General features: G+C 38.8%; 1 protein-coding gene across 10 annotated transcripts in view; it reads right to left on the reverse strand.

The window, feature by feature from the left end:
* Window positions 1–14542, reverse strand: part of zfhx3b (zinc finger homeobox 3b) — a 308314-nt gene that overhangs the window by 288836 nt on the left and 4936 nt on the right. For 8 of the 10 annotated variants that reach the window (XM_085907649.1, XM_085907647.1, XM_085907642.1 and 5 more), the window contains exons 2-3: window positions 12277–12347; window positions 963–1044 (exon numbers count right to left, since the gene is read on the reverse strand). The gene's annotated coding sequence lies outside the window, so the exon portion shown is untranslated. Of the gene's footprint in view, window positions 1–962; window positions 1045–4008; window positions 4041–12276; window positions 12348–14542 lie in introns of those variants that run through there. The other 2 variants (XM_085907644.1, XM_085907643.1) reach the window with 1 other exon arrangement.

Below are 14542 nucleotides of genomic sequence, written 5' to 3' on the forward strand. Positions count from 1 at the left end.
ATTATTCTTATTATTACTATTATTATTATTACTATTGAGGATGATCGAGTTTGATTATTGCAGGATCATTTTCTTTTTTGTTTTTATTTTTTTCGGTTGCAGATTTCAGTATTTAACAGACTAGAATTCTGACAACAGGTTAAGCGGACAATTAATTAATAAAATGTGTAATGAATAAAAAGAAAAAAAATTGTTCAATTACCACTTATAACAATAAAGATATGAGATGCAGGCAGAACATTTGACTGTTTTACAATGCTTTGTTTTTAACAGAGGGAAAAAGCAATAAGAAATGGGCAATTGTTTGCTGATTTTTGGAGGGTTTGAATGTTTTCATGCTGTAATGTGTCAATATGTAAATAAAATAAATCTGCAAAAATTGACCATTTTAAATGAGCTGATAAATTTCTAAATTCATTTGCAAGAAAAAAAAAACACTTCCCAGGTAATAAATCAAAAACTTGCATGTCCTTACAATAAATAAATGCATAAACAGACAATCTCATTGCTCCTACAACATAACCCGTCCTCTGGAAAGCAATGCACATACCCAGTGTGAGGAAAGAATAGTGTAGCACAACTGACAGAGAAGGGGCATTAATGTGACAATAAAAAAGGTACTTCAACCTCACAGTCATGTGTAGAACATCTTTTTTTTTTTACAGAAATTTCTTATAATGTTACCATCTATTCACAGTCTCCTCTTTTGCATCTTTGGTTTAGCACGGCGCATATGCCTTGGGCTTCAGAACAAGCACTTTTATATTCATAACCTGCCTCTGATATTATGTGCATATTGCTTTCAGACGAGTGTGCCGCTTCGCTCTTCGGCAACTAGTTCACCGTCACCTGGCTGTGCTTGATGGGAGCAACATGTACTTTGTGCAAATAAGATTAAATGGACTGACTGTAATGTCTCATAAATTTGACATTATCTCAAAGGGATGGGGATACTTTCATACCTGGTCTTGAAGCCTTTGCAGAGTCATTTTCTTGTTGTTTTTCTTCCTGCCGCTGAAGGTCTCCCAGAGAGTTGACAGGGTGCTAATTCGCAAATAGTAAGAAAAGGGAAAGATGTGATTAAAGATGCCAAAGCCTTGATTCCATAATATCTGTAAAAGTAGGTATTCAGTTATCCCGAAAGGAACGACGGCCAAACTAACTACGATCATTGCCTTCATGTGAAAAGCCACTCTGACAGTCAATTCACAAACATATGAGATGATTTGTCCTTGGATAGGCACTCATATAAAGGATCCGTTGGATTCCTAATGAACCACTCCACCATATACTGAATACTTTTTGATGGAAAGCCTTCCTGGAATAGTCCATTTAAAAAAATAATAATAATAATTCAAAACATCTGTCAGGTTGTCATGAAATATATTGACAAACACATCAAATATACATATATATTCATAGCCTATATACGGTAGTACAGTTTAACAAAGCGTCAGATCTTGCAAAATGTCTTTGTTTTTAAGGTGCATTGCTGCCTGAGCAGAATTACTTATCTAGTTGTAGGGTATAATTTGCTGAACTTCCAATTACGTCAACAGTTAACAGATGTAGCCACTTTCTAATGTTTTCAAAGAATCCAAGAATTTGGTTGGAATCTACCTGACTTCTAGATTGTAAAAAGATCTTATCATACAAGCGCCGTAAAAATCTGCCCAAAAAAAAGCAGTCATCTTTACTCGTTAGTGAACAAGAGGATTGTTGTCAAAACCAGTTCGTTTTTGAAGAAGAACTAAAACGTTGTGATAGCTATAAAAACAAGGCGCATGCGTTGACATCTGCTGTTGCCATCAACTTTCATTGGACATGTCTGCCATCCCTAAAATATGACTAATACAAAAGTTTGGGAACAAGTGGTTTTAATTCAACAGCTTCACAGAGAAAAAAATATTCTTAATCTTCAGAGTGGTCTTTTTGTACTGCCGCAGCCATGGACACACTTCATAAGCAACGGCAAATTGTATGCAAGTCAAAAGGTCCATTTCTTATTCTGAGCATGTATTGATGCAACTTCAAACTGTTATTGATCCTGACACACGGAATCTCCACCCACTCTTATGATGTTGGCTGTGCCACTAACACAAAAAGAAAAAAAGCACTTGAAACAGATGGGCAGCATGTGAAGATATCTCAAGTGGGGCCTGCAAAGAATTGCTATATTAATTCCGACAAGAAAAGCGGCATACCGGGCCCCGCACTTGATCCATTCTTGAACTTGTGTTAGCGGTAAACTGCTCAACCCAAAGTCTCAGATTACTTAATTGACACCACTTGAAGTAATTCCAAGTTCAAGATCAGGGGTACTCCAAATATATGTATTATAAAGGGCTTTGATGCTTCAAATCTGTTGTATGTGCACACGAGAATCTGACAAGGGCGACCTAAGTTAAATAAACAGGTCAAGACAGAAGAAAAATATCTTAATTCATTAATTAGAAGAGAGGACTTGTTCAACGCCACTTTATATGGACAAAGACTATCAAGGCTGTTGTTTTTCATGGCACCAAACTCTTAGCAGTGACCTTCTGGAGGAGCACCTGGTTGCCTAGCAACATACCTCACGGGACAATATCTCAGGGACTTACCAGCCATGAAAAAGAATTCATAACAAATGACAAATCTATCACCTTTTGGTCCATCTTGTCAGATTGCCCTATATTATCGTCCCAATTCCCCTCACACATTACTGTGACGTCACATCCAGCCCGACAAGTTTAATGTGGCATCGCGCTGTTTTGAGGGATATGGGCTGGATTTGGGGGACTAGAAAGTAGAAAGATAAGTTGAATGAGTTATTCGTCAGCCTAACTCACAGATTCCTCATCTGAATGAGATCCGTGCTCATTAGAATGTCCGTCTTCTTGTCCCAGGCAATGAAAGATCATAGTGGCACAGATAATCAGCAGCACTGACTGTGTTACCTTGCAGCACATCAATAATTGTTTCTTTCCACAGAGGCTAAAGTCACGCGCAACATTTTTGTTTTGGTTTTTAAATCGTACATCAAAGAAAAGACAAAGTTTGCACAATTGGCAATTTTAAAAACAAATATCTGTTTATGTAAATGCATATTTATTTTACTCTGCGTGAATACACATACTGGTATCGGCCTGGAAAAAGTAGCGCATGTCTAATAAAACTCATCAAGGTCTTTAACTGTATTGGCGTTATGTGGCTATGAATAACTTATTCTTATCCCGAACTTGGTGTATGCCAATAGATTTTTTTTTCTGTGATACTGCTAATTTTTTGGTCAAATGCACATCAATTTTGGGGACCCTCTGCTGGCCTGGTAGCGTTCGATGTTACTCCAACCTGATCGATGGCTAAAAAAATTTTAGTGCTTCCAATGATTTCATTAATTGTATCAACTGCAAATGCTTTGTTGCAGCACTATATTTCTTCCTTACTCACCATTTTGACAATTTAAGGTTTTATTAAATTTAATCGTTATATTCTAATTTAACTTTGCAAATAATAAAAAAAATATTTTAAACATGCTATGCATTGAAACATTAAAAAGTTCTCCAAAAGCATGCATATTTTAACTAGGTTTAAATTATTCACTTTTTTTTTCCTTTTCATCACGAGGAAATGATATTTAAATCACTGGAAGGGTTTTGAGAAGAATTCTCTGCTGATGTTGGACATGTAAATCAAGTAATCTTTGGAATTTTGCACAAATATTGGATTGCAATACTAGTTTTTGGTCTAAAGTTGCAGACGCGCTGAACTTAAGGAAACGTGAGCAATTGCGTTTGTTGCTCGGACTATAAATACAGCACCGTGAAGATCTTGACACATCTGAGAAACTTTGCAAGCTACAATGCACTGCAACGCGTGGCAATTCACCCGCAAATTGCAACATAGTTTTCGCATACACATTAGGACTTCTGATATCAAACTTTTTCTCGTGCATAAGACTCAAAACATATTGACCCTGAAAAAAACAAACAATGAACTAACAACGCGGCTGAAAGACGTACTCACTTGTTACGGCCAAAGTCGGAAATGACATGAGGAAATGCGGTCATTGGAACGTATGGTAATATCACCACTTTTGCTTCAAGAAATATGTGCATTTTAGTTCAAATATTATTTGCATAAGAATAAAAATAAATGTTGTTTTGTTATTTTATTTTTCTTCACCAGACAAGGTGATGAATATTTTCTACATCCACTTTGAATTGGTCTTGAACCCAAAAAGGAGGAAAAAGGCTCTCCAGTGATCATGGGACTTGATTTTCTCAGAATGTTGAAGAGATAATCATTTGGAAATGTAAACACTTGCAAAGATTTAGAGTGAACAATATGCATCTATTCAAATAATTGCTTTTAATATAGAGAGCAATACTATCATCCGTGTCTTTGCATGGATAAATAGGCTTAATTAATTAAAAATAGCAGAATTTAAAGATGATGAGCAGTTGTTATTTAAGAAGTCGTACGTTACATTAATCACTAACCAAAAAGTAGCTTTCCGTTTCCAAAGCGAATTGCCAGCCCCTGTACCGCACCATCATTTCTATTTCATTTAGTATTTGTAAAAGCAAAATTTGTGATACAGCCTCTGTATTCGCTCTTGCTAGACTGTGCCAGTGTACTTAATGAAGTGTCCTGGGAGTGTAAAATATCCCCGTCCCATATCTCTGACATGTACGATACAGGGGGGAAGAAGTGGTTAATTTTACCCAAGAGCCGGCTCCTTTTGTTGTCATTTTAGTCTTAGCAAAGAATACATTGGACTGCCAAAATATCTGATACTGAAACATGTTAGGAAATCTGCCCAGGGCCAAAGTTGACACTATTGCATGTTCCCAGCCTTTCTGTCCCTCTCATCTGGTCGTGTAGCCGTAAGCCTCGCTAAATCTGCGTCTCTGCTTTGCTACTAACATAATCCATCCCTCGGTACCACTCTAAAGATTGAGTTTGGGAGCGGCAAAGACAAAGCGCTTGTCACCCGTGGAAGGCTCAAATGTATCCATCTGGAAAAGACATCGGAACAAAAGAGGCTTCAGGGGCAACTCGAGGTTCTCTACCTCCAAACGGCTCCCAGGCTTGCTGGGGACTGTGGCAGGGCCTCTCCTGGTGAACCAGCCTCCATGATAAATGACCATCCCTCTGCTCTTTATCGCCTCACTAAATCAAGCGCTTACCCGGCTTTTATGACCAATTTTTGCTGCTTTGTTTGACTTTCCCCCCTCATTTTTGAATGCAACTCCAAAAGCAGTGGCTTCAATCTCGGATAGTGTGCAATGTTCAAGCGGAGATTTGTGATCTGTGTTAATCCAATCCATTGAGGCAAAATGGAGCCGAGCTCGTTTGGACGAAGAAAATGTTCTCATCTGTAAAAAAAAGAAAAAAAATATCTCATCATGGGTTTATTCTATTTCTGTCTTTTACCATCTCAGAATACATCCCGGTGCAGATGGTGACATGGCGATTGTAATTCCGGGCAAAGTATAAATTATTTATGTGAGTGAGGGTCGTCACACTGTTTGGCTGTAGGAGATTGACAGTCAGACTCAGAAAGAAGTTCTAAGAAAAGACAGCTCTCGCTCTGCAACATCGTAATCACATTATGAGCAGTTCTAAAGCGCAAAGAAAAGACCAACATGGTCAAGGTCAGAAATTTTCATTCAAAGGTCAAGTTAAGTAAGTTTACACGACTCATTTAAAAATATTTATGTACATACTAGATAGTATATTTTGATTACTTTTAATGATGCTTAATTTTGAATATTTAACTTTTGTTGTATTTAAGATGACGTGGCAGATCATCACATATTATAAAACAATATAATCTGATTCTGATTCAATTTTAATTATTTTTGTACAAGGTTGCTGGTGTTGGATGGATGAATTTAATGTACTATGTCTCCCCCTAGCGGTCATACATAGTTCTCAAGTCTAAATGATGGTCATGTAACATGAGCATAATCAACTTTAACGTAATCTAGTAAATATTAGGGAAGAGATATAAAATTCATAAGTTTCCCTCCTTTATTTGCTAGAATTAAGCAGTGCCGAGTAATCTATGTGGCAGTCATCTTGGCATTTGGTGTCTTTTTATGACCTATCAATCACCCAAACAAAGCTGACGTGCGCGCAGCAGTGGGAGGCGGGGGACGGGGTTCTGACCTGCGGCCCAGCGTGCCATTCAAGGAAGGAGTGCTGCTCACCCAGGAAATCCCATTACATCAAAGTATGATGGATATCGGGGTCCATACGGCTCATATGCGGGATGACAGATAATTTGTTTTAAATGTGTAAAAAATGGTATGTCCACATTCACCTTTATGCCTGTCTTTCATTTTTTCAAATTTCTGTCCTAATCCAGACTAAATCAAGGGTGACAGCACGAGGACTCATCCTTCTTTGGATGTGGTATTGTCTTGACGACAGAGATGCTGACTTGGCCTTTTTAATGGAAAACAGGTTGACTTTTTCCATTAAAAAGATTCTTTTTATTATTATTATTATTATTATTATTATTATAAAAAGGATAATTGAATAAAACTGGTAAAGCAACACATGTAGTCAGACAATATTGCAATATCACAAGTATATATTCTGTAGCCTAAATGACTGAGAATCTGGTACTTTCTCCATGTACCGTCTTATACTGCCCTCATATGGGCAAGGTGCCTATACCACAATGACCAGCACAGTGTGCATTGAAGGAGAAATGTGATGTTTAAATTATTTTATTTGTTTGAATTATATTCAACTCTGTCATTGGTGTATGTGTTTATGGAGTATAGTGTTGCTATTTTCCTCATAAAACATATTACAAAACTGTTGTTGTTTATTTTATGCAGAGGCTGGAACGAATTGACAGCCGTTACATGAACTAATTAAACTCTTATGTCAAGGCACGGTCGGCTAGATATCAAGTTCAAAAAGGTGCACAAAGTCTAAAAGAAGGAAAATATGTTGGGAAAATTGTCTCCATTGTGAGAATAATGTCAGTTGAACCGTTTGAAATGAGCTACAACATTGTTGAATATATTATCCCAAAACTAAAGCAAAGGTTAATCAGCTACTGGCCACACAGTTACTAAAAGGTCTCTCTCTCTCTGAGCACTTTATCACTATTGTGTCTCCAATCGATTGTACAGGGAAGAATAACACCATAAACGGTTTGAGCTAAATTGGATAAAGAGACATTCAAGCATGCAGTCTTTGGTCTTATCATATTGATGACATTTAGCTTCATAATGAACTCAGCGATGGTATTCTGTCAGCTCTCAGTGTCACACGGTGCGTTCCATAGTCCTGCCTCAAGGTAACCCACAGGAGATCTTCAAGTCTAGTCATTCTCATGCAAATACACTTGCGCCGTCGAGTGGGGATTTTCATCAATTACATGTACGTCAACCGTTGAACAGAGATTTCATACGGATGGATGAATAGATGATAGATTATTCTGATAAACATCGTGAGCCAAAAATGGGGATTTTATCGGACAATTTCCAATACCTCTTATAAAAGGGCCAAATTCAAAGTCAATTTCCAAAACGTTAATAGGGTTGCTGGTTCCCCAATCGATAGCTCCACTAATCTTTTCAGCTCCATGTACATTTTCTGATTGAATTTCCCTTGTAATCTTATTCTCCGCTTCTAATTAGTGCTGGAGTTGAATGAGAGCACTGAGTTGCCACTTCACTGCTAAATGAAGAAGTTTCACCGACGGACCTCTCGTCGAATCCAGATCACTGCAAGGCAAATGGATTCTAATTTCTTTTAATTCAATCGCACTGATCTTTGACCACAGAAAACATTTCCTAGTTAAATTGTAATCCCTAGCTGTTTCATTTTCCTCAACTAAGCATGCAATTTACATACGTTATAGCCCGAGGTATCAACAGTATGAGCATGGGTGCAGGGAGAGAAACTGCTCCCTTCCTCAGTGTGCTTTTAAGGAGACACAATCCGGCAGCAATCAAGCATTGCTGGATGCAATTTAGAGCAACATAGATGGAGGCTTGAATTAAAACTGGGAAGAGACTTGTGGATTTTGGATTGCCCCTGACATCCAAGTGCTTCAATTTAAATGAGTTTTTCCTCTTCCTCCCGTATAATAACTAACAGTTTTCTTGGGGACAGTCACATTTTGCTTCACTTTTATAATTATCATCATCATCGACATACGAAGCAGTGTGTCTGACTATATCTGAGGATATATGTGAAGCAGAGGGAATCAGAGGGCCCAGTGCACCAAGTACGGCTTCCATAAAGTTGTACCATAATGAGGAAGGTGTGGGTTGCATTAAAATTCTAGCTGTAGGCTGGACTTGGAAATGACTTAATTGCCCTGGGAACCCATCAAATCACAGCCAAATTAATTGCACCATTAGCTCCGTGATTGTGTGCTTGTGTTCATATATATATATGCATAACAACCCTTTGCATCAAAGATACAGAACATCAGATGATTGACAAATGCGAACCCCTTCACATTTCTCAGAGATAGCTTACCTTTCCAAACATCACACTCAGTTTATCCACAATCTCACACCTTTTCTGAAGCTCATTCCCACATTGTGATATCACCTGTGCTCGCTGTGAGCCCGACATTATCCCTTGCTGCACCGTGCACAAACAAGAATGTCACCTTCGAGTAATAAACTCAAGGAGGATGGCCTGCATTGAAGAAATGCTTGGAGTTCATGAAGCAGCAACTCCCCCTATTGGTGGAAGGAGGTCAATTGAATTGTGTAGCTTCTTGATAAATGATAAGGCTAATGGGGAAACTCAGCCATATGTGAATAGAATGAAAGGTGACCGTGAAGACATTTGTCCATTACTAACTGGTCATTTCTGGAATTGTTCATATTTTGCACAAAGAAAAACGTTGGTATGCTCCTATTTTCCACGTAGTTCTAAATTGAAGAAACAGTAAGCAGAGCGGAGAAGTTTTTGTGGTCACAAAATAGTCTTTATTTTGTCTGTCATATTGGAATATTGTGTTCAACCCGGTCTGTCTTGGAGTGTTGTGCTAAATTCCAATCTTCACATCTGTCTGTCTGGCCTGCTGACCCAGTTCCTCCTAGTGGTTTACCCAACCCGGCTGGCACTGAGGTGTACAGACTCAGTCATGTCAAAAATGACCAGAACGTTCTTGTGGCACCCAGCAAAGCAAGTAACAAATCCGTCTGGGAATTGGGGGCTGTGTTAGGACAAAAACAGGCTCATAAAAGTGACTGGGTCATCATTTTGTCCATGCATGCATCTCTCATAAACCCTCTTCTTTTTCATGTTTTTGTTTTTTTTCCTGAGCGCTTTCATGCAAGAAGTACTTCTATCAGCAGAGGGCGTCCAAAGACTGCGAGAACCAGTGGAGAGGCGTTTCCATTCTTTTTCACGATGACCTGCGCTTTGTTTTTTCAATGTAAAAATAGGAGGCAAAAAGTTTGGTAGCTCTGACATCAAAGTTCGCAGTTTGGTGTTGGGTGGAGAAACAAACCAGCGTCAGATGACCGCACCTTCCGGGAAGGAGAGCAGAGATGGAGGAGGTCAGCTATGGTAAGGCCAAGGCATGGAGGCATTTGGGAGCAAGTAATAAATAGGAGTAAAGAAACAGTGTGACGCAGGGAAAAGTCATTAACTTTTTCCGGACATCGCTGTTTTAAACTTAGGTCATAAAGTGTCTGTGGATCTTTCTAGGGAATGTGCTATTTTCATTTGTTTTATATATAAAATGACAGCTTTGCCTCGAATGCCTTCACAGCACCAACCTGGTCACATATCCCAGGAATTGGGCAACTCATTCCAAGTCAGCAAAAAATAATATTCACATTGTAGTATAGGGCAGTATAAAACCAGGTGCAAGTGCAAGTAGAGGTCATTTTAAATTCAATAAGAAGGTCATGTTGTGATTGAGGTTAATCCGGAAATTTCATCTGAAAGTCGAATAGCTCTAACTTTTAATTTACTTGAACATTTCCTTGCCTTGCTGTAGTGTAGCTTCAAATAACAGAATCCTCAGTTTCATATGTCGGTTAGGCAGATAAAGCCACTTAGATTCACTTCCTCGCCAATTTGAGTCTGCTCTTTTATTTTGGGATAATATAAAGAGAGTACTTCTGGATGCGAGTGGGGTGGCTGATAATGTGCCAGGCAGGTTGCCAAGAACTGATCATAACCAGTCGAGCACTCTTGAGAATGAATTCAGAGATTTGTTTCGAAAATCATTGTGTATGTTTGAGGATAATTACTGAAAACATGTGAAAAGCTAAAAAACTCACTTGTGGACATACACACACACACACACACACACACACACACACACACACACACACACACACACACACACACAGCCTGTAGTATTAAACAGTTTCAGGTTTCCTGATGTTTTGGGGGGTTTGCTTATAAAAACAGCGCCCCGTGACGCACTTTGGTGTTTGGCATGAGTGCTCCTTCCCCAACTATTTAAGAACTTGAGAGCCTTTGATCGCATCAGTGGTTATCCGGCAAAATTGCGAGTCATTTTCATTGTGGCGTGGAAAGTCCCATGACAACCGGGTATGATACATTTCTTCATATGCATATATATTTCTGTGACACACAAAAAAAAAAACTGTAAACATATGTAAGCATAATAAAAAGATGCTAGATGTAGTAGCATCCATTTTGCAACAGGTTTCTCACTTCCACAGCTTTTGAGAGTGATGAGTCCCGATCAGAAAGGGGATAAAGGGCCTCAACGTCTCAGTGGGTCTGCATTCACTTATTTTATCAACTTCCTGGCAAACGCGTGTTTAGTATGAAAGCATTTCAAATCCGTTTGTTTTCCCACGTTAATCACAGCTATCTTAGCAAAACACAGTAACAAATCAAACTGATTCCACAGCAGTGGGTACAATCTACACTCAAGCAAGACAGCAATCATCTTAGCAAAATAGAGACGCGTTCTCTTCCCCTTTGAGCCGCCAGCATCGGGCCTGTACCCAATTATTGAAATAACGTTTTAATCGGTTATATAACATTATATAATCCCATCCAGCTAAGAGCTTCACTATCAGGACTGGAAGGTCTCGCCACCGCAGATGGTGTAGGTCTTCCCAAGTTTACATTTCATTGACAGCGTAGAGAGCATACCAATCCGGCACATACTGTACTGCTTGCTTCATCCTATGGACTTATTCAACTGTGTATAGGCTGTGTTTTATGGAATTGGGATATAGGGGGGGCAGGGGGGGGGCAGATGGGTGATTGAATGGGTTGTTATACAACGTACGTATGTGACTCAGACACAGCCTACTTGAGATAAGCACTAATAGGAATAAGATGAGTACAAATTATGTGTGAAAATGACTCGGTTACACTGTCAGCTTCAAGACAGAGGAGGGGTGAAATATTACCAGATTTTTCTCTGGATCTTGACCCTTGGGAATGCAGGGTTTTCCATAACAGCGATTAAAAATTACAGAGTTATTTTAACATTGATGTCGTTTATGATGAGCTATGGAGCCAGGCAGTTAAACAACCACATTGGCACTTAAATAAAAACTTTTTTTTTTCTTTAGGATAATTAAAAAATAGTGGCAGTTCAGTGGTTAGCACTAAAGTCACAATACTCCCCAAAAAAGTCCAAGTTCAAATCAATGTCTGTGAGGGCCTTTCTGTGTAGAGTCTATGCACTCTTCAATTATCTTGATGGCAGAAGTTCACATTATTCACACCGGTTTTCATCATTCACAGCGTCACAACAGCATTTATTTTGCGATGCAACTCAAACTTATAAAAGATGTCTACTGGGTTACACGTACTAAAAGCAGAGTTTCTAATATTGATTGCGTTTAAGATCTTTTAAAAAAAAGTGGGAAAAGAAATTCTCGTAATAATCGGGAAATACCCACAAGTCAATTATCTGGCCTGGCACTTGAGGGGTCCAAACATATTTTAGAAGAGACCAGTGCCCCCGCGGCCACCCTCTAGCTCCGCCAGTGCTAACAAAGACATTCCACTCGTTTATTTGAACTAAATCAGAATGTATCTTGCAATCAGTAGCCCCTAATCCTCACCCAAACCTATTAAGCGTATGGAATCTGATAGTGTGTTATGGTTCACGGGGAATTAGCAGCTGTAGAACTGTCAAATTGTAGACTTAAATTGTACTACTTTTTAAGCAAATGAAGTCAATTAACATCTGACAAGCCTTACTCGGATGGCAGTTCTGATTGAGCTCACTTCTCTCTTGATCACTCCAAAAAATTAATTGGCTTCTTCAACAGAACATGATACGTGTTATACTTAAGCTTCGTCGTTGTTGTTGTGGTGTTGGTTTCTTTCCCAGAGGTCCGCTGTCTCGGTATTCTATTGATCTGGTGAGAGAGCACAGTGGTGGAGACACAAAGCTCAACATTTGCTCTCAGTTAACATTGTTTTACACAAATTAATGCAAAGTCCTCACATTAGTTCCATTTTCTGCATCACTCAGAGAGTTTCAACACAGAGGCAGCCAAACATTGTGGAGTCCCTTAGAAGTCTGGCCATGAATAAATATTGTGTAATCTTCAAAAGTTGCCATCCACGCACAAGTCTTGCTGATTGGGTCGGTCTGGAAAGGTTTTACCGGGAAAGACTTTGGACACAGTTAGGGAACACTGACATCATTAAATCGAAGATAATTGAATCCTAAATTGTGAACGTCAAACTTAATTATCTTGTTGAATTTGTGAACCTTCTCTTGAACGACACGTGAAAAGAAAAAAAAAAAAAAAAACATTGTGGAAACACGAACTGAAAACTGCTACTGAATATCCGTGTTTCAACATTGCGATCATCTTGATGTCTTTCTTTCCTGCCTATACGGTGACTTTGCAATCTCTGGCACCACAAATTAAAAATGTGACTGGTAAACGTCAGTTAAATGAAAAACAGAGGCAGGCCGTTTCTTTTTGTACCATTTTTAAGCGTCACGTTGGATGTCCCCGGTGCTTTTTCCAAGCCCAAATAAATATGAGGAAGAGAAGTCAGCATAAAATGTGAGCCATATAAATCATGCAAGTTAAAAACACGACTCATTGTGGTGACCCCTGATGTGAGAAGCGGAAAGAAGAGGCCGTAAACTTTGAATGGGAACATCTTCAACGATATTGGCAGCTCACAAAACGACCTCTATCCTTAGTTGTAAGTAATTTCAGTGTCCCCAGTCAAAAAGGAATCCCTGGTTCTTTTGTCCAGGCATGATTGGCAGATCACATATATATGGCTTTTGAAAGATAGTGACGGGTTTATCCTTTCATATGATCCTATGAAGGAAGTTTGCCTTTCCAGGGGTCATCCATATTCATCCTTTAATATACAAGTCAGTTCAGTTCAGTTGGGAGGAGAGGGAGTTTAGAAAGTCTGGCCTATGAAGTCCAGTGTCCAAATGTTTTTACTAGCCTCTCAAGTGGTGGAGACAGACAGCAGTCTTCTTTGTGTTATGTATTCATGACTGGAAATTTCTTCAAACTAAATATAGCCATGCAAAGAGCTGCCCCTTGCCTTGCACTCAGTAAAACTTTACAAAGAATGAATCCTTTAATATGAATCATTCAACTATATTACTTGACGTGTCAAGAAAACATGTATTTTTTGCCATTTGCTTATTTATTTTGTTTGTCATTTTGAACCCATGGTTTAAGTTCATCAAACAAATATGGATATTAGACAAAGATACCACGAAATACAGTTTTTGATTGATAATTTCATTTATTAAAAAAAGAAAACTACCGCTACAGCCTATGACTAGTTTTCATCTTTGCGAAGATATTTTGGCTCACATAATTGTTTGAATTCATTCACATTAGAGGCTTTCTAAGCTTGAATGACATTTTGTCACAGCATTTTAATTGGATTCAAGTCTAGGTGACTCCAAAACCTGCAGAAACACTTCAGTTTTTGGTCATAAAAAAAAATGAATCTCCTTCGGGATAGTTTTGACGAAAAGGCAAAAGACCATATTGCTGGCAGGTATGCAACTTGTGCTTCCCTTTGTCATAAATTCTGAGACAGTCCCATAAAGTGTAAAACAAAAAATGTGGGCTAGACAAACAAAATTACAATAACATGCTCCAAATAGTATTCTCCCACCGGGGAGCTAAGCCGTGAAGGACAATTAGGTAATTGTTGAGTAAGCTTTATTGTGCAATTTACGGTACAAGATGGCCTCCATGCTCTTAATAAAAACTCAAAAGTCTACTTTTACGAGATGTCACAGACTCTGCTTTGAGTGAATGTTATGTTTACAAGAGTTGTACAGATATAGCAATAAACCCAAAACAAGCTGACAAAAGAGTAGACTTTACATTTGAGGCTCTTCACGTAAAAGCTTGTTTAACACAGTTTCAAGGATGGTCATTCTGGGTCATTTGTAACTTGTGGTGCAGACGCAGCTGTGTTTGCTAGGACGAGGCAGCGATGTGTGCTTATAGCACCATCCCTGTTCCCCTTTCCAAGCCCAAAGTGCTGAATTTCCACCAGTCTTGTTACTCTAAAAGCTCCAAGGGACGAGATGCTGCAGACCTTGAGG

This window comes from Syngnathus leptorhynchus, chromosome 3, assembly GCF_054491065.1.
Source record: "Syngnathus leptorhynchus isolate UIUO chromosome 3, UIUO_Slep, whole genome shotgun sequence".
Lineage (NCBI taxonomy): Eukaryota > Metazoa > Chordata > Actinopteri > Syngnathiformes > Syngnathidae > Syngnathus > Syngnathus leptorhynchus.